At 40.3% G+C, this 19,222-nt stretch overlaps 1 protein-coding gene and 1 long non-coding RNA gene across 12 annotated transcripts in view; one reads left to right on the top strand and one right to left on the bottom strand.

Moving 5' to 3' along the window:
* Window positions 1-19,222, bottom strand: part of Dnm3 (dynamin 3) — a 453,602-nt gene that overhangs the window by 334,951 nt on the left and 99,429 nt on the right. The gene's annotated exons all lie outside the window — the stretch shown is intronic.
* LOC121136845 overlaps window positions 2,879-19,222 on the top strand; it is a 42,063-nt gene continuing 25,719 nt past the window's right edge. Inside the window, exon 1 of the long non-coding RNA XR_005874004.1 lies at window positions 2,879-3,294. This is a non-coding gene — a long non-coding RNA (uncharacterized LOC121136845). The remainder of the gene's footprint in view (window positions 3,295-19,222) is intronic.

The following is a 19,222-nucleotide window of genomic DNA, read 5'->3' as shown; positions in this document are numbered from 1 at the left end:
AGTACCCAAGAGAAGAGGATGGAGACAAGATCCTCTGAATGGATGGGGAACACGGCGAGGGGTGGGGGGAGTGGGACCTGGGAAGAATAGAGGGGGTAAAGAGGAAGGGAGTTGGTCATGGGGGAACAGGAAGTTGAGGGGGTGGGGGTAGAATAGGGGGAAGAGGGAATCATAGGATCGAAGACAGATCAGGCACCAGAGTGACCTCGAGTGATCTAAAGGTATAACATCAATTGGCAAGCTAAGCAATAGTGGAGGGACCACCTCGAATGCCCATTCCTGATAATGAACTTGATGTCTATAACCATCCGGGAGCCTTCATCCTGTGACTGATGGAAGCAGAGGGAAACACACAACTAAGCACTGAACTGAACCCAAGGAACCCAGTGACAGAGAGAGAGGAGTGATGAGCAAATTGGCAAAGAATGGGCTGGCAAAACCAGCAGAGACAGCTGATCTGAACAGGGAGTGCTCTTGGACCCCAGACCGACAGTGGGGAGGCCAGCATGGGACTGATCTGGACCCCCAAATGTGAGTGTCAGTGAGAAGGCCTGGGCAACCTATGGGGCCCTGAGCTGTGGATCAGTGTCTATCCCTGGTATACAAACTGTCTTCATGTGCCTATAGCACAAAGAGAGATGCTCTCTCAGCCTGGACTCTTAGGGGAGTGCCTTGACCCTACCAAGAGTAAAATGACAGACTCTAGATATCCCCTATGTGGAAGGATTTGGCAATAGGGTGGGAAGGGGGGGGAAGGGGAGTGCGGGAGGAGGGGAGGGAGAGGGAACTGGGATTGACATGTAAAACAAGCTATTTAAAATTAAAATAAAAAATGATAAAAAAAAGAAATGGAAAGATGGGAAAAACTATGAGGGTTTTTTCAACCTTTTGTTTTAATTCCAAGATTGTCTAGAGCTGTACTGTCACAAGAAATTTCAACTAAGGAAGTTTTATTTCAAAATGGAATCAGGACTTGGGGAAAAAAGATAAAAAAAAAAAAAACCAAATCCCTGGCAGAAACCTCTGCTTGCCACCCAACTGATGATGAACTAAAGATTTGACCTCTTACTTGAGGGTTTCAAATCAGTTTTAATTGGAAAATAATTCTTCATGCTGACATAAAATCAGCATATTCCTTATCTTATCCCACTGCTTCAACCTTGCCTTTTAGTGCTGCATAAATAATAGCCTAGCAAATGAAAAGACCTGGGACTAACCTGAGTGTACACACTCCGAGGTCGCCTCCTTCCCGGAACTCTCATCACCTGCCTGGCTTAGCTGGCTCCAGTCTTCTACCAGAAGACAAGCATTTCTCAGCTCCACCCCAGCAATGAGAATGAAAAGGCAAAGACTCCTGAAACGAACTAAAGTTCTGCTTCAAGCCACCAACATTCTGAGCCGACCTACCTTTCCAAATGGTAGAGTGACAGTCACAGAGCAGCAGACTTGCTGTCTTTCCTATCAAGACGTACAGGTATAATTTCTCCCTTCTTAGGTTCTCCACACAATAACCAGTTCGCTCTCTATGACATACTGAGCTAACTCTGATGGGCCATCCTTTTGATGCTGGTGTGTGCACAATATTGGTTCACCAGGCTGCAGGGATCTGCCCTGGAGAGATCACTTCACTATCTGGCCTGTCTTATCCTACAGTTTTACTCCGCCATCTACCTTTGGTATCAGAATACTGTTCACCAGAAGAGAGGCCCTTCATTTCATTATCCGTTCAACTTGCGGGAATGTGAGGCTTCAAAAGTAAGTATACGGCCAATGTACAGGGGAAGAAAAAGGAAATCAGATCTCAAAAACTAAATAAAAATTTACATTAGAGAGGCCCCAGGATCTAGCTCAGTGATGTGTATGGATATTGAGCACAGACAAGGCCCTGAATTTGACCCCCCCCCCCACACACACAGTGGAGAGGTGGGAAGTAACTAAATTAAAAAGAAGTAAAACTGTTTATTTCCAGACCAATATAATCCACTGAAAACACACTCAAGGACTTGCAGCTATCCTAATTATTACTGTCAGAAAGGTTATAGTCATAACTTCTCTGTTGCAGCCACATTTTCACCTGTTAATACACTTTCGCAGAGTAACTGGTCAAGTGCGGAGAATAAACGGTTGAATGCTTAGCCCTGAATGGGAAAACTGGATCACACCCTCTAAGACTGAGGGCATGCCACAGAAAGAGTCCATGGAAGGAGTGTCCATAAGAGCTGGAGGACTGGGGAGTTCTAAGAAAACATTGTCTGCTGCATATGACATGGTGGATGGACTCATGAAACACCGCCGTGAGCATGGGAGCGCAGAGACCTACACAAGAAAGTAAGACGTGAAAACAGGGAGAGTAGGGAGGTATTGTGTTCTTAGGAGTGGGGGAGGGACACAAGACAGCAAAAAGGATCGAACATGTTTATAATGCTTTATGTAACTGTGTCAAATGGTCAATGTTAAATTAATACAAATTTAATGACAAAATTTTGAGTAGCAAAATGGGGGTTTCCTCGGTTGCCACTAGGTGGCACCTACTTGCTGCCTCTGCAGGGACCTAACGGATGTCCTTCGAGAAGGTTGTAAAGCCAGTGAGATTTTCAATTAGATTTAAATTAGTTCCCGGGCTCCTAAAAATAATTTCATCCTAGAACTTGGAGAGTCTACGTGTGCAGAATCATTGGAAACTTTGTGTCCCACAAATGAATTCTGAGAAGTCTTTATTTACTTAGTTATTTGATGAATATTTATCGAAGTCTACTTGTAGAAACTAGGGTTTAATAGAGGGCAAGAAAAGACTCTTGGCTCACAAAGTTAGTATCCAATGACGTTACATAGTAACAATGTGTACATTCCAGACGCTAAGGGACGCTAAAGGTGGCAGAGACAATAAAATGACAGGGAGCGCCAGATATTGTGGGAGATTTTGGAGTCGTGTTCTGATTGATTGAGTAAGGCTTCTTCTATGCGATTAAGCGGCATTTGGGCAAAGACTGAGGAAGAGGAGGGAGCAAACTATCTCTGTGTGTAAGAGTGCCTGAAGCAAGAAGGCCGATACAGCTGGAGATGGGGACAGGCGTGGATGATGGAGAGCCATTTTAATGACTTTTGTTTTTACCACAAGCGGTACTGTGGACTACAGAGGGCGAGGTCAGAAACAAAACATGACGCGATTGAAAAGATTGTTAACACTGGCTGCTGTGTTAAGGAAGAACAATAGGAAGCTTGAGGAAGCTTGAGGAAGCTGATGCGAGAATAACACAAGTCGTAGTAGAAGGGGCTTGAGGCAGAGGCACCAAGGTGAGTTGAGAAATGGTTGAATTCAAATATACTTAGAAGGAAAAATAAATAGAATCTGCTGATGGGTTTGAGCAGAACTGCGGAACAAGGTGCCAAGCGTAGCTTCACTGGATTCCACCTCAGTAATCAGAATAATTCCCAAGTAGAGGACACCGAAAGGAAGGGATTGTGACAAGATGAGGAAGGGGACAGAAGTCAGGAGTTTGGGTGGGACTCACTGAGTTGCACACCCACGGCAGCTCAGTGTTAGAGCAACACTATTTGTTTGGTTTAATCTAGTGTATGTTGACTCTGATAACTTCCCAGAAGATGGCGGTCAAGTGCTTGCAGGGAAAAAAATGTGGCTTTTTCTAATTAGGATGAAAATGTCTCTGGGGGTTCATTACTAGAATCTTTCATGCAGGGAGAAGTCTGAGCTAGATAAATGTATGCATGCATGTATGTATGTATGTATGTATGTATGTATGTATGTATGTATGTATTTGGAACTTATTACATTTCGGCAAAAACAGAGAGCAAAGTGGCAGAGCACTGGGCCCAGGTGTGGGAATCGGGAAATCAAATAGAGTGGTGAGAGAAAACTCTGGAGAGGTGAGCAGAAGTCCAGTAAGGAGGACCTCCTGAAGGAAGCAGACCTTCCACGGGACCCTTCGGGAAGCCAGTAAGTGGGAGAAAGGTATGGGAGAAAGGATGGCGGAATCAGGATCACAAGAAACTGAGAAGGCAGGAAACAGAGACCATGGTGAGCAACGCTTGTACGGAGTTTGGTTGTACCAGAGAGGCCTGGCAGGACTGCAGGGGCCAGATGAGACGTCAAGAGAGCTCCTTGTAACACAAGCAAACCAACAGGGCATAATTCAGCATTACAACAAAGGTAGCAATGTAACAGTGAGAAATGACAGATGCTGAAGCCATGGCTTAGAGAAGAGACAACCTGAGGTCAGAGACCAAGAGAGTGAGAACTTGTCATACTTATCTGAAGTCAATGACTTCAAAAACACTCCTGGGGTCAGCAAAAGGCTCAGCGCTATTAAAACTGACAGCGTGAGTTTGACTCTGGAGTTCACATGGTAGAAGGAGAGAGCCCACTCCCACAAATTATCCTCTGACCTACACACGCGCACATACACACAAACACACACACACACACACTGATAAATGTAAAATAAATGTTTTTTTAATGGAGTAGAGAGAGGGCTCAGTGGTTAAGAGCACATACTTCTCTTGCAGAGGACCTGGGTTCAGTTCCCAAGACACATGTCAACTCAATTATCTGTTAACTACAGTTTCAGAGGATCCAATGCCCTCTTCTGGACTCTACAGACATTGATATTGTGTGTACATACATACAGATAAAGTACTCATACGTATAAATAAAAATAAATAACAAAAATTAAATAAATTTAAAAAAAGAATGTCTACATGTATTTTCACTGGTTATTACTCACACAACAATGGTATTTCTACAACAACGTAAATTACACAGATAGAAACACAGTGAGTGAGTACACATGTACCTGCCAGTTGTAGATGGGTTCTAAATTAGTACAAAGAAAAAATTACCATAACAAGGATGTCAATTTGGACTTAACCTATATCTATCTCTGGGTTCATATCTGCCTAGTGTTTTATGAAAATTGATGGGGCAGGGGTTACAACACACTTAAATTTTCTATGGAGTCAAATCTTACAGGATGGGAAAGAATGGGTGCTTTGAATATTCGGTTAAAACCAGCAGAGCTGAGTTTTCAGAGAGAAACTGTCTACAATCCATCTTCTACTTCAATCTGAGACTCACGAGTCGGCTTCCCTTCATATCTAGCCATATGGTGAGGATTGCCAGATGCATGTCCTGCTTTCTTATTAGAAAAAAATGGTTCCTGTAACAGCAGTTCTCAGCCATGGGGTTAGATTGCTCAACAACTGAGTTTCTCTAGCAGCAAATCCAGTTGCCCAGTGCAGTGAAGGAATGTCTGTACCTAGCAGGCAGGCCATTTGTGAGTGGAGAGTAGAGGCAGTGTGAACCGTTTTGTACATCTGACCACTGGTACTAGGGGAGTGGGGACACTGGACAGCATAAACTGTCACAATTTTCAAGTAAATCCTAGTGAGCAATGCAAAGTCTAAAATGTGTACGTCCCTGCTCAGAGAGGGGTATCACAAAACCATTGTACCACTCATTCAGGGAAATTAGTTAGGTATGAGTCTGGGCATGAAGGAAATTCTAACTGATCCTAAACTAAACTCCATAAAAAAGGTTTTTGAGCCACTGAGCAGTGAGACTTTAAGGACCCGGCAAAAGTGCACCTTCTGCCACTTTTGTATACAATGGTAAATGATTTTGCTTGAAGGTCTACCAGGCACAACCTCATTTTATGATTCTGAGATGCGTTCTTTCTCAAAGAGCACAGTTTCCAGTAATGAGCTCTCCTGCCACATCCACAGTGTTCTTTTCACCCCGAAGGCTGTGACACAAAACAATGCCAGGATGGATCTGAACAGACAGTGCATTCAGTATCTTTACCATGAGCCAACATAAAAGATGAAGACTGTGTGCACATAAGCCCGAAGCCCTGGGAATGCACGTGAAACTCTAATTTGGGGCAGTAGAACCTTTCTTACAGAAATTCTTACTTCTTCAGTTTCACAGAGCAGAACCCTTAGTTTTAAATGCCCTTCCTGTTTTCTGAATGTTAGCATAAGCCTGTACTGAAGCATCGACAGGGTACACTTCATACCATACAATGATAATGGGAAGAGTAGCCTTTAAACCAGAACTATGACTCTTTTAGTTTTGGTTCCCTGTACAACAATTAGCACTGTCGTTTTGACTGAAAATGAAAAAACAAATTATGCTAGGTTAAACAGCTGACAAACTGTGTGGGGGAAAGATGAGACAGTTTATGCCTGGGCATCATTCCAATCATCTGTGAAAAGCACAGCATGACCATAAGAATTTAAATGTTTCCAATATGCCCCTTCCACGGGGAAAACACATACATGTTTCAATTACTCAAGGTTAACTAGAGAGCAACAATTATGGAGAGCTAGTGTGCAAGTTCTTGTCAATCTTTATTCTGAGATCTATGGTCCTTGGTATTTTATCTGCTGCCTTAGTTTTGAAATATTCTGATAATGCAGTTTTATGAGCAAAGGGCTCCAATGAAAATAGAATGTGTGAATCACATAAGCAAGAAACTCTGCCAACACAATTAGCTTGGTTTTCTGAATGTAGCAAATACCTTTGTATGTCTATACTTTTAGACATATTTCCTCAAAGGCAGAGGATACATTGATTGCCTCTGTCCTTCCCTAATACCTAGTACAGTCCATGACCATCTGCAGAATTCCGTCTCTTTTAAAGGAAGCTACTTTGCATATACCATTGAGGGATGGCAATTGTTTTAAAAAGCAATCTTTTACCCAGGCATGAAAATGAGGGGCTAGAATGGTGGAATAATTAGATGTGTAGGACCCAGATCCTAAGGAGAACTCAATTGTATTGCTAAGGTAAACAAAGGAAAAGTTTAGCGTGGGGGGGGCGGGAACTCTAAAGATGCAAAAACCCTCAGGGGGTCATTACTGGGTGAAAAGTGAAGTTCCCATTAGAAGTTTAAAACAGTGGTGCATGGCGGGAGAAGTAAGGAGAGGCAATCTTTCATAGAAGGTAAGCCTCAACCAAACAAGAATCAGGGACCAGACACAGAAACTAGGGGCTAGTAGGAAACTGGAACAGAACTCAGGATCCCAAATGGACCAAATGGTATTAGTAAGAAAACCAAGATGTGAATTCAGTCGTGAGAGGTAAGGCTGAGCCAAAGTCAGGGGAAGAGTACTCAGGCTCAAGCTAAACAGCAATGCCACCTCACCAGTCAACAGTGACCTTGCCAGCTGTGTTTCTAAGGGGCAGCTGGTTCTGTCTAGGGCCTGAGTGGGGTTGAGCCAGCATGTCCAGTCTCAGTGTCTCTGTAGAACTTGCCAGTGTGCTGGTTATGAGACCAAGAATAACACTTCACAGGAATAAGCACAGGTAAGGGACTGGTATTGAATATCTTTCTCAGTCATGCAAAGTTACACGCTAATAACCAGCAACTTATTCTTACATAGTGGAGTTAGTGCTACACACACCCCCAAGGAAGCCTCTAATAAAACATAACAGAAATCAACTGTTTCCTATTTCTATTATTCATGCAAAACACAAGAACTAAATCACCTTCTAAATACTAAAATGGGCAGCAGCAAGATCATGGTAATCATTGCAAGTGTCCACAGCACCTAACAGGACTACCCCCCCCCCCAGACATTCTCTTCCCTTGACTTTATTATTCCCACTTCCCCTGTTTGGTGACCAATCCAGATACTTGTCCATAGCTCACACTTTTCTGTGTTTCACACTTCCAGATGTCAGTGTCCCAGTCTTCCCTCCTGAGCTTCTCACCTTTGTCATTACTATCCGTCCACTAGGTGATCTCATCATATCTCAGAGCCTTGAAAATATATACAGGACACACACATGCACAGACATATGTGTATACATATGTGGATATATGTGTGTGTGTCCTAAATTCATTTCTCCAGCCTCAGCTCTCCCTTGACTGCCATACTTTTCTATGTCTAATTTTAATGATTAGCATTTTCTACTGGACTAATAGATTTCTCAAAATGAACCCATATGAAACTCAATTCTTGACTCCCCTTGCCCTGACCCCTCATCATTCATGAGTTCCTCCAACCAAAATCTGAATGCATCCATATCTGAATCACTACCAGAGCCATGCCTGCTTTCCTTCTTTCCCTCTGCTCTCCCCCAGACAATTTCTCATGTTCCACTGCCACCCAGCTCCTAAGCCCGCTCCTCCTCCATCCTGGATGGCCTACAGGCAGCCTGACTGGTCTTCCTGATTCTACTCAATCCATTCTCAACCCAGCATGGGAAGTTGCTCTTCTTCAGGAATGTTCTTCCTCCAGACCTATGCACACGTGGTTCCTTGCTATCATTTGTTTCTCATTCAAAATACGAATCCATTAGACAGGCTTCCCTGGCCAGGCTAACTGGAGTCATACTCTGTAGGTAGAGATCTAACATACCCACAGCACTCACCATGCCCGTTAGGTCTCAGGTGGGTTGGGGAGGCAGAGATAAAGGTCAAGGAAGGAGGGGTCATGCTCTCTCTCGGGGATGTGGTTGAGTTCAGAGACCAGCAAAGCGCTGACCTCACTTCTCGACTTCTCATGTAAGTGACTTCTCTCTCTCTCTAATAAAGTATCATACGACTTCCCTTCCCTGAATACTTGGTGTGGCTCGGTATCCCTCATCAACACTCCATCCCCTTATCTGACATAGTCTCTTGGTAAACGTGGTCATTATGTGAGGTGGTTTTGTTTGTTTGCCTGTTCACTTTTACTGGCTGTCTTCATCCACAACAATATAAGCTCTAGAAACAATATAAGAACTAGAAACACTATTGATCTTATCCGTGTTCTTCCCCCAGTGGCACCAGTGAAATACATCTGCTGTATAATCTGTATATATTTGTTGAATTGATGGATAAACAGAGTAAAAACAATGAATGAATCAACACATGTGGGACAAGGCTTGAGGTTTGTAAATGGAAAAAGAATCTCAAATGTGGCTTGTGGTAAATAGAGACTGAGTTATTTTTTAGATATCTAGATAGACTCCCAAGTAATCAGTTAGAAATAAGCATAGCATTTTGTCCCAAGAGTCATAACTGTGAGACCCAAAGATTAATCAAAGCCAATAGAGTGCTGAAGGTTATCAAAGGGAGAGTATGAAGTGACACCAGAAGAAACTTGGGCAGGTAAAACCTTCATTGTCAGGTAGATCATGTGTTTGCAAACCTGATAGAGAGGCCAAATGGAAAAGCGAGAATCTAAATCTAAAAAACAGAGTAAATCTCAAGAATAAAATATTCAATAGTACTAAAAGATGATGAAAAGAGAAAAATCAGTTCATGTTGCCATGGAAATTGACAGAAAGTGAGTATATGGTGTATAGTCTCCAGAAATATAAAGAGTTCTACGTGTAACCTAAGCACTTATTGCTATTTCAGTGACTTTTGGGATAAAAATTTTTTGTCTAATTCTCTGCTTTTAATTTCTTTATGTCTCTTGTCACCAGGGTATAGTCATGGGTTCTTGCAGTTGCCAATGCTTTGCCTTTTAAAGGAGTTGTTTATTTTTATTTTCTACATAATGAGTGGTTAGCTAAAACCATTAGGATTTTTTTTGAGAAACACTTGCTCTAAAAGAAACATTAAATTTTTAAAAATATCCTAGTCTGGGGAAGTAGCTTCATTGGTAGAGCAGGCTTCTTAGCATGTATGAAGTTCTGAGTTTAGCTTTGACCACCAGGTAAATAGGGTGGTTGCACATGCCTACATTCCTAGCACTTGGGAGGTGGAAGACAGAGGATCAGAATGTCAAAATCATCTTTAGCTACATAAAGAATTGGAAGCTAGAATTGTGCTACATGTGACTCTGTCTCCCAAAAAAACCTAGAGATCCTTACACTTTCTCTACTCTGTCTTAGTACAGCCATCATATCGGTATTGTTGGGGTCTTACAAAATATCATCAGTTGTGCTGTGCCCATATAATATCTAGCTAGTCAAGGTAAAATATCTTGATAATGAGAGTACATGTTTTTGTAAAAAAAAACTTCAAAAGAATAAAAATATTTTATCTTATAAATTCTTGAGCATATTTGAAATTGAATAAAATTAAAATTCAAAAACATTATTTTGACAAATGTCTTTGTTTCATAAATGGAAAAATTATCTGTGACTCAGATCATAAATTTATTGAAAGGTTATATAAAAGGTAAAGCTAAGTATTGGCAAATAATAAAGAAAGCTCAATAGGACATATTAATTAATATATGAAATATCTAAACAGAAATAAATTTATAACATTGTAAAGTCATTGGGGCTTTTATTGCTCTCAGTTTGTTTTGTTGGTTTTATTATTATTTTTATTCAAAGATGTTGTTGTAAAAACACCCAGTATTTAGTACAACCATATATATTATATCATCAGGTTAGATGATGCTAGCAACACCAATGAAAGCACTAATAGGGGGAAGTAAATTGAAGTCAGGATCTGACATTTAGTGTTACTGTTTTCCAATTCAGTTTGCATGGATATTTGTCCTTAGCTATAACAGTCACCAGTTTTCTTGATGGAAATTAGTAGAAAACCCATAAATTTACTTACCTCCTTTAAAGGAGGTTCCAGCATGGAAAACAATAATTTTTTGCATAATATAAAAATTATAGGAATTTTAAAAATGGAAAGTCTTTAGAAACTGTCTTGGACTGGAATGAGAGCTCATTACATAGACAGCTCTCGCAGATAACCCAAGTTTGTTTCCCAGCATCCACATCAGGCAGCTCACAAATGCCTGTAATTCCAGCTCTAGAAGGATAAGACATACTCTCCAGGCTCTGCATGAACCTGTCCAAAGGCTCGAACACTTGTACACATATTCATAGTTAAAAATAAAATAATGTGTATCTTGTGAGTACTAATGAAAAAGAAGCTTGATAACAATGTCATCATATGAAAAACTCACTTAGAGATACACTCTACTACTTAATGACTCTTATTTAATATTGGTATTGTCTTTCTCCCAACTGTAAGTTGATACATACATAAATCATTCCTAAACAAAAGTAGGTTTCCCTTTTCTCATAGAGTCAGTCAAGCCTGTACTGTATTCTACATGACTCAGGCTCTAGAGTCAACCTCGTGATTATTAATGCTATTTCTTCATCATGTAACCTGGGAAGTCATTTCAACTTCTGCAAGCCTCAGTTCCTCACTGGAAAAACCAATGTCTTTTTTCCTGGGCTGCTGTGAGGACAAGAGAACATCCATGTCTGCTTCTGTCCCTGAAGTTACCTAGTGTCTAGTGACAAGACCTCAAAAATTATAATAAACAAGACACTTAAGAAGTCCCTCATTTAAAAAGGAAACTGAAAACACACATGTAAGAATCTAGACAGCAAATGCTTTCATCTCAGGGAGGTTACAGATCGTCTCTGGACACAGGTTCAAGAGAGTGGTCCAAGATTTAAAGGCGAGTATTCTGGTTCTCAGGGACAAGACAATCCTCTTTGCAGGCCCTGATCTTCACTCCTTCACGCCCCTCCATCCTTAGCTTCCAGTTTTCATCTCTTCACAATCCTGTTCTCTACATTGCCTCTTTCCCTCCACCTCTTCTCCTTCAAACCAGGGCATTAGTGAATGTGAAGGAGTCACATGCCCCACCCTCTGTCAAATTTCTATGATCATGGATGACTAATTCAAGACCATGGCAACTCTCACCACACACACACACACACACACACACACACACACACACACACACACACAAAGGTGCAAACTTGCATTTACTAAATACTTTGCAAATAATTTCAGAGTCTTTAAAGAAATGTCATTCTAACAGCTTCCCTGCAAGACCATAAACATTATCATACTTAAAACCTGTGCCTATCAAAACCTAATGTAGCAAAATAACATTCATATGTCATCTTCATTAAAACCCTTCATCACTCCACCATGGGGAATGCTTTTCTGTCCCTAACATTTTAAGGCTTTATGAATATATTATTTATGCAATTATGTACATAGAAACAACCTCAAAAATCTTGTTACAGGTAGTGTTCTCATTTTATAGATAATAAAATTAAATGTAAGAGGCTAAGCAACAAGTTCGAGAACACTCAAGACAATACTATAATGTGTGTTCAGAGAATCAGAAGCGTATCTGTTATAGTTTCAGATCGGCATTCCTTTTGCACACAGGAATGACTAAAAGAACAGATGAGACAGTGCTTCCAAATGCTTGAAAACTGAGGTGTTGGCAGATTTTCAAAGACTCTGACATCTTGAATATTCTTTCGAGATTTTCTCTTGATGCATTGAACTTTGTTTTCTCATTCGTCATTACACAACAAAGCATTTCCTAAGAGCTTCCTTTTAAGAGCAGCTGCTTCTATGGTCTTTACATGTGCTTTCTCTTCCCCATCTGAACTAATTGGTCATAGACTAACTAAAGACTCCCATGAGGACATCCCGGCCCTCTCTAGTAAGAAGTTTAACATCATGAAAACATATCCAGTCTTCCAAAACCTGCTGTCTTTTTGACATGGTTTTGGATTTTTTCCTTTTTGGTGAGCTTTCGATCATACATTACACACCTTAGGTTTTCAGAATTCAGCCTGTTTTTCATGATATTATATAATAATTCCTTTTAGCTGATGACTGAGATTTCTAGCCATATGAAAATCTGTAACTACTAAGAAAGTACAACTATTGGAGCACAAACCATTCTGTGACACTGAAGAACTCAGCCAGGTTGGACTAAGAAAACAAATCTGGATAAGAGAACAATAGATTTAAATGTAGCTCAAGAAAAATAAGACCATGGCTGTAATCTGGCAGGTGAATGGTGCAGTGTGCTGTTTTATGTAGGTTTCCAAAGCAGAGAGGTCATATAAAGCTGAAATGGGCTCCACAGGATTTGTGGGAAAGGAAGAGTCTGAGCATATACAGAACAGGAGGAAAACCAAAATAAGAAGTTGGGTGTGGCAACTCATGCCCATAACCCAGCACTTGAGAAGCTGAGGCAAAATGACTGGGAGTTCAATACCAGTCTGGTCTACACAGAAGAAATAACCTTAAAATGAAAGAGAGCCAAGAAGAGAAAGGAGAACATTCAATATTATAAGTCAATTATTAATAAAATCATAAAGACAAGTCGAAAGTGAATTGGGGCAAACCAAGTAGGCAAATAACAGTATCAAATAAAAACTGTATGTGTGTGGAATGCATAAATGAAGGCATAAAGCCTTGTGAAAGAGTGTAAGAGATGGAACATACCCCTTTATGCCCATAAATGTTGTGAGATAATGCACATAAACCAGTATCTCCCATTTTGTACAAGAACATAAAAAATGGAGGTCATTATTTCTAAATGAACAACATAAAAGCAATAGCATTTGACGAGCACTTCATTTGATTGCTAGAAGCTGTTATGAAAAAGTTTTCTACAGGGAAGAAAAAACTAAATTTTGACAAAAGCTGCCTAATTCTTCTTTGTTAGTGTCTTAAAAGAAGAAATTGAAGAGCTAATTGAGGGTCATTAACAAACAATGACAAGGAAAGTTAGAGGAAATGATAGCTATATACAATATATACAGCATTGCCCTTCACAACCCCAATGTGAATACTTCTGATTTTAAATGCAGAATTATGTAAGCTAGAAAGCACTGCATGCAAAAATTCATATTCATCCCAAAGATAATTTAGAGGGTGGTTACACAACTTACCAAAAATTGTTCCACTGATCACATTCAAAACAAATATGAATAATTTTATGTTTTCTTTCATGCATGTTTTTTCTTTCTTTCTCTCTTTCTTTCTTCCCTCCTTCCTTCCTTCCTTTTTTTTTGAAGAATATCATCACATTATAGCTCTGATAGCCTGTACCTTACTATGTAACCCAGGATGGTCTTAAACTCATGGCAATTCTCCTGCCTCAGTCTCCTAAGTACTGAAATCACAGTCATTAGCTGCCACACCCAGAGCTCTACATGAATTCTTTTACTTTTATCTATGTTGTTTTAGGCTGAGTTTATTCCTGTGCTTTCTTTTTGCTTCTCCAGTTTCCTCTGGGGTTCTTTTTCTCCTGTGAAGCCTCTCCTTTGCTCCAGGAACAATTGATTTTGTCAGCAAGGATTACTCCAGTATGGCAGGGGAGCTCACACATGGGACAGCTTGTGCGAACTGTGAGTCAAGCAGAGCATCCGAGTGCTTGGTTGCAGATGTCACTGACTAGGATCTGCATCCAAGCCCTTAAGATAAGCATTTATAAGCATGGATAACAAAAATTCAACACTCTTTTGGGACCATCAACCCTGCACCCAGCTAGTTTAGCCTGGGCTCACCTACCTACTCCACTATTATATCACCAGAATGCAATACACTGCTTCCCTAAAGTGCTATCTTTCGGTGGCTTTTAGGATGTGCATACCCTTGATGTTTCAAAGGTGTTCAAAGTGAACATGAAAATTTGAACTCTCGACCTGCATGATTTTGTAGGGTTTTCTGGGTCAAGAGAGTAACCAACCATTCAAAGATCATCTCAGACTACTTAAAGGAAAAGCCCTATAGACATAATCTTTTTTTAAAAAAATGTTACATAAGCCATGGAGTAACTTGCCATACATTGCCTCATGTTAATATCCACTCCTGGGGTATTCTTATCCTGGCTGAGTTACAATGTCTGTATGCCCCAGTTTCTTCCTATAGAAAATAAGCATAGCAGAGACATCTTAAATATCTAACAATGTTTTCCAAAATAATTGTCTTTGCTTTTGTTTCTTTTCTTCTTCCTACAGTAAAATACTCTAACAAAAGCAACTTAAGGGATAAAGGATGGTGAGGATGTCAAGGATGCATGAGCTTAGACCACCCAATCATGTTGCATTCACAATCAGAAACAGAGAACAATAAATGCTAGATTGATGCTCAGTTCCCATTCTCCATTTACACAGTTCAGGTCTCCAGCTTGGAGGATGGAAGCACCAACAGTGAGAAATCTCCCCAGCTCAAGATAATCCCCTAAAGGTATACCCAGAGAACCATTTCCCAGGTGTTCCTAGATTCTGTTATAACTCTACCTTTGTCAACTTGACACTAAAACACACTATTTTAAAGCCATAACCTTCTCCTCTTTGTCCCCACAGGATCATTACCATAGATGATAATGAATTTAAGATGAATTAAGACCAACTGTACAAGTTCCACAGTCTTCAACAATTCCAACATTTTAAAAGTGCAGTCTCAACTGTGAGCTCTTATGTAATAAAAAACTGGCTACATATTTCCAACATACAACAGCAAAAGTAAACATTCCTATTTGAAAACAGAAAAATCAAAGTACAGGAAGAAATTATCAGAACTAAGTAGAATCAGTCTTTAGTAGGATAAACATCAAATTCTGCAGTTCTATATCCCGCATCTGGGCTCCCAACATAGATAACATAACCTGTCCAACTCTACCCATCTAGCTGTATATACACATACATACATACATACATACATACATACATACATACATACATATATATCCTCCTGCCCAAAGCTCTCTCTCCTTGGAGGGTGTCCCAAGGAGGTCCTGACATCTCCAATATCCCAGAATCTTGACTGCAACTAGGCTTTACCATCACTACTTCGTGCACTAGTCTCCCGGGGTCTCTTTGCAAGGACTATGCCACACATTGCCCAGCATCAACTAGTTTCTGTGACTCCATAGTTTTTCATGCATCTTCAGTGCCTTCTAAACTGGTACCATACAGACATCACTATCAAGATGGAGAACCTCTCCCTTAGACAACAACTGTAGCTACTTCTAGATGTTGAAACTAGGTAAATACTTTCCTCAGCAGTTGCTTTCAAGGAGCAGGGAACCTCCCAGCCTAGGCTTTCTTCCTTTAGATGAATTTGGGTGTTCACAATGTGGAGCCTCAAGTGGGTGAGATTTTACCTTCAGGGCACCTTTCCTATTGTCCCAGTGAAGCACAAGAGATTTGTTCTCAGGAAATACATTAACATAAGAATGGCCTTCCTTCCACTCCCACTATAAAAACCCCTTGTGACCAACATTTTTAGTTGACAGAAAGAAAAAAGCTGTTTCTGTGACCACAAAATCATCTTTCATAGAGGCATCAACAGCAGAAAAAAAATAACAATTGAGAAACTGTCACATGTTTAGCATGTGTGACACTCAAAATTCTTTGATTTCCATTGTGTCTTATTGTACTATTTTTGTAAAGACACCATGACCAAGGTAAATCTTACAACAGAAAGCATTTAATTGGGGACTTGCTTATAGTTTCAGAGAGTTCATGATCACCATGATGAAAGGCAGACAGGGATGGTGCTGGTGTGGTAGCTGAAGGCTGTATATCCTGACCTGCAGGCAGCAGGCAGAGAGACACTAGTTCAGGTGTGGACTTTTGAACCTGCAAAGTCCACCCATGGTGATACATGTCCTCCAACAAAGCTACACATCCTAATCTTTCCCCCAAAAGCTCATCAACTGGGGACCAAGCATGCAAATATATGAGCCTGGGGAGGACACTCTCATCCAAGCCACCACACACCACCTTGTTCGATCTTCAAAACCCTTGCATGGCAAAGGATACCAAGAATAACTGATTTCTCTATCAAGTCACCAAAGTTGACACAGGGGTTAGCATGAAAATGGGTCATTTTACCATGCCAGGCTGCATATTCATGGGAGAGCATTTGAGTTACAAGGGAAATCTTTCATATGTGATTGGTACCATGCCTAGAATCAGAGAACAGGCATCTTAAGAACCAATTTTTCTACATTTTGAACCCTCTTCACTTCCCTGAGATGATAACAACCACAGTCTCAGAGAAAGGAATGATCTGTGAAGCCCAGGCGTCTCGGCTCATATAGGGGTAGGGCAAGGAGATGCTCAATGAGAAATCTTCCAAAGGGGCTCCAATCATGCAGCTAAGAAAACAATGAAGCCATAAAAGGCACCAGCCCACAGTAACAACCTATCCAATCTAGACACCTACATCGTTAAGGTACATAATCACACAGGAAAATAAGTCACCCTAAAGACACTTAAACACTGTTTGGGAAGTCCACCTGGGAAAGCAAGGAATCTTCATGGGTAATATCTGTATACATTGATTGGTCAATGAAACATCCTAAGAAATATACATCTGCCCATATTTCCTAACATAGATCCTGAAGTCCTTGGTGTTTTATGACTCTTTGGGACAAGAGTAACATGTGGTGCTATTCCCAACAATCCCTTTTAACTATACATGCTGGAGAGGAAATTATTAATGGACCCCTAGGAATTTCAAGATGGATCTGGAGATTGATCAACAATGGCCAGTGATTAATCAATAGTGCCAATGGAGCAGAACTTCCACTATAACTCTAACTAAAGGGATCATAGGACTCCCAAACTGGGGAACTCATCCATGTACAGGGAGGATGCTGCATGTCAGCTCCACAGGGACAGCAACTCCCAAGCATTGATCTATGTGCCTCCTCTTCTAGCTGCTTGCCCCAATCACTTGTATCTTTCATAATCACCAGTAAACTTAAACTCTTTCCCTGAGTTTTATGAACACTTTAAGGAAAAAGCATTAAACCTCAAGAAGGAGTTGTGAAAACATTCAATGTGAAGCCAGATCGTGTCACCTGAGACCCAGTACTCAAGATTGGTATCAAAACTGAGGGCAGTCTTGAGAGATGGAGGCCTTAACACTGGAGTTCATTGTAATCCCAGGTCAGAATGAAATTAGAGACCATCCAATTGGTGTCTACAGGGAATAGAAAATGGCTTGGCATGGAAAATATACACATTTGGCATCAAAAATGTTGTGAGCTCACATCTCCCTCTTAGGAAGCCTGAAGAAATATTTGGGGGGAAGTACTGTCCTTTTCCTAAGAATATTTTCTCTCCCTTAATGCTGATGGTTCGATCTGCATTAACAGCTCTTTGTATATTTCAAGTTGGCCTCGTTAAAGGTGCCACAGTTAGGCTTCCCAGGGATGAGAACTCATTGAGGGAGCAAGTGGGACAAGACCTCTGCTTCCTTTGTGAGTTCCACTCACCCTTCTCACCTCTTACACTAACACATGCTCAGAAGTGCAAGAGCAGTTTCTAGTTACAATGTTCTGAATCCAAGTATTCTGAATAAAGTAAACAACTCTGAAGAAAATATCTTTTATATTTCCAGGAATGTTTCATACTACAATAAAATACTATGCATATGATTTCTATACTCAAAGTATTGGCATACTATATGCATATGACTTGTCATTTTGATCACTCTTATGTGCACAGAAAAATCTGACCAGTAAATTAGAGATTTACCATATAACTAACATAAGCATCAGCATAATAATAGATGTGCTGTAACTAGTGAATCTACATTGCCACAGTGTTATCACTCAAAATCCTTCTAATACTTGTCACTTATTCTTGATATTCTATTCTCTGAAAGCAACTGACAGGCAAACAGAAGAGGGATTGGGTCTGGACAACCCACTGGTTGGTCTTATGTTATAGTTGTTTTTCTGTTTATTTGGTTTTTAACAGGTCTTTAGGGGAACACTACTGATCATGCACCTCATCTCTTTTCTTCTCCCTTGTACCACTATCCTTTCATTGCATTGCCTTAGCTGAACTCTAAAACCCACTTTTTCTGATATTAACCCATAAGTCTGAATGCTCTCTGGAACTATAATAGTGGAGCCCATTTTTTATAACCATTAATAGTTTTCAAACTTGGGTACTAACTATCAGTCATATGTGGTCTCTGGTCATTTTCCTGATCCTTAGTAGCTACTCCACATCACCACTCTTTCTATCTCAACTTCCTCTCCACACCCATCCTCAGTAGAAATTATTTTGTTAAGATCCTTTTGACAAGCATCTAGGATGCTACTTTTTAACTTACTGATCTTTCTCTCACCTACAAATGTAACTATTATCGAACTCAAGCTTTTTTTATTTCTTCAGAAAACAACATACTTTATGTTTTAAATCCAAATAATTGACTTCAGCCTATTTCCTCTTGGAACCTCCAGAACCAAACACTGTCAATCCCTCCTGTATTTTTCCCTCTCTCTTAACTCATTCACTATCATGGAAAATACACTGCCTCATCACTGTCTGAAAAACTGCAGTCCCTTTACCTAATTACATACTAGCTATCACTTTTATAATTAATGATTACATGTGTTTCTGGAGCTGAACCACAATCAGAGTGGGTTAAGACTACAGAAATTTCATTATATTCTTTACAATTCTGTAATCCAGTTCTTCAAAATCAAGATGTTG

This window comes from Mesocricetus auratus, unplaced genomic scaffold (assembly GCF_017639785.1).
Source record: "Mesocricetus auratus isolate SY011 unplaced genomic scaffold, BCM_Maur_2.0 Super-Scaffold_100676, whole genome shotgun sequence".
Classification (NCBI taxonomy): Eukaryota; Metazoa; Chordata; class Mammalia; order Rodentia; family Cricetidae; genus Mesocricetus; species Mesocricetus auratus.
This window is presented reverse-complemented; position numbering and strand designations above follow the sequence as displayed.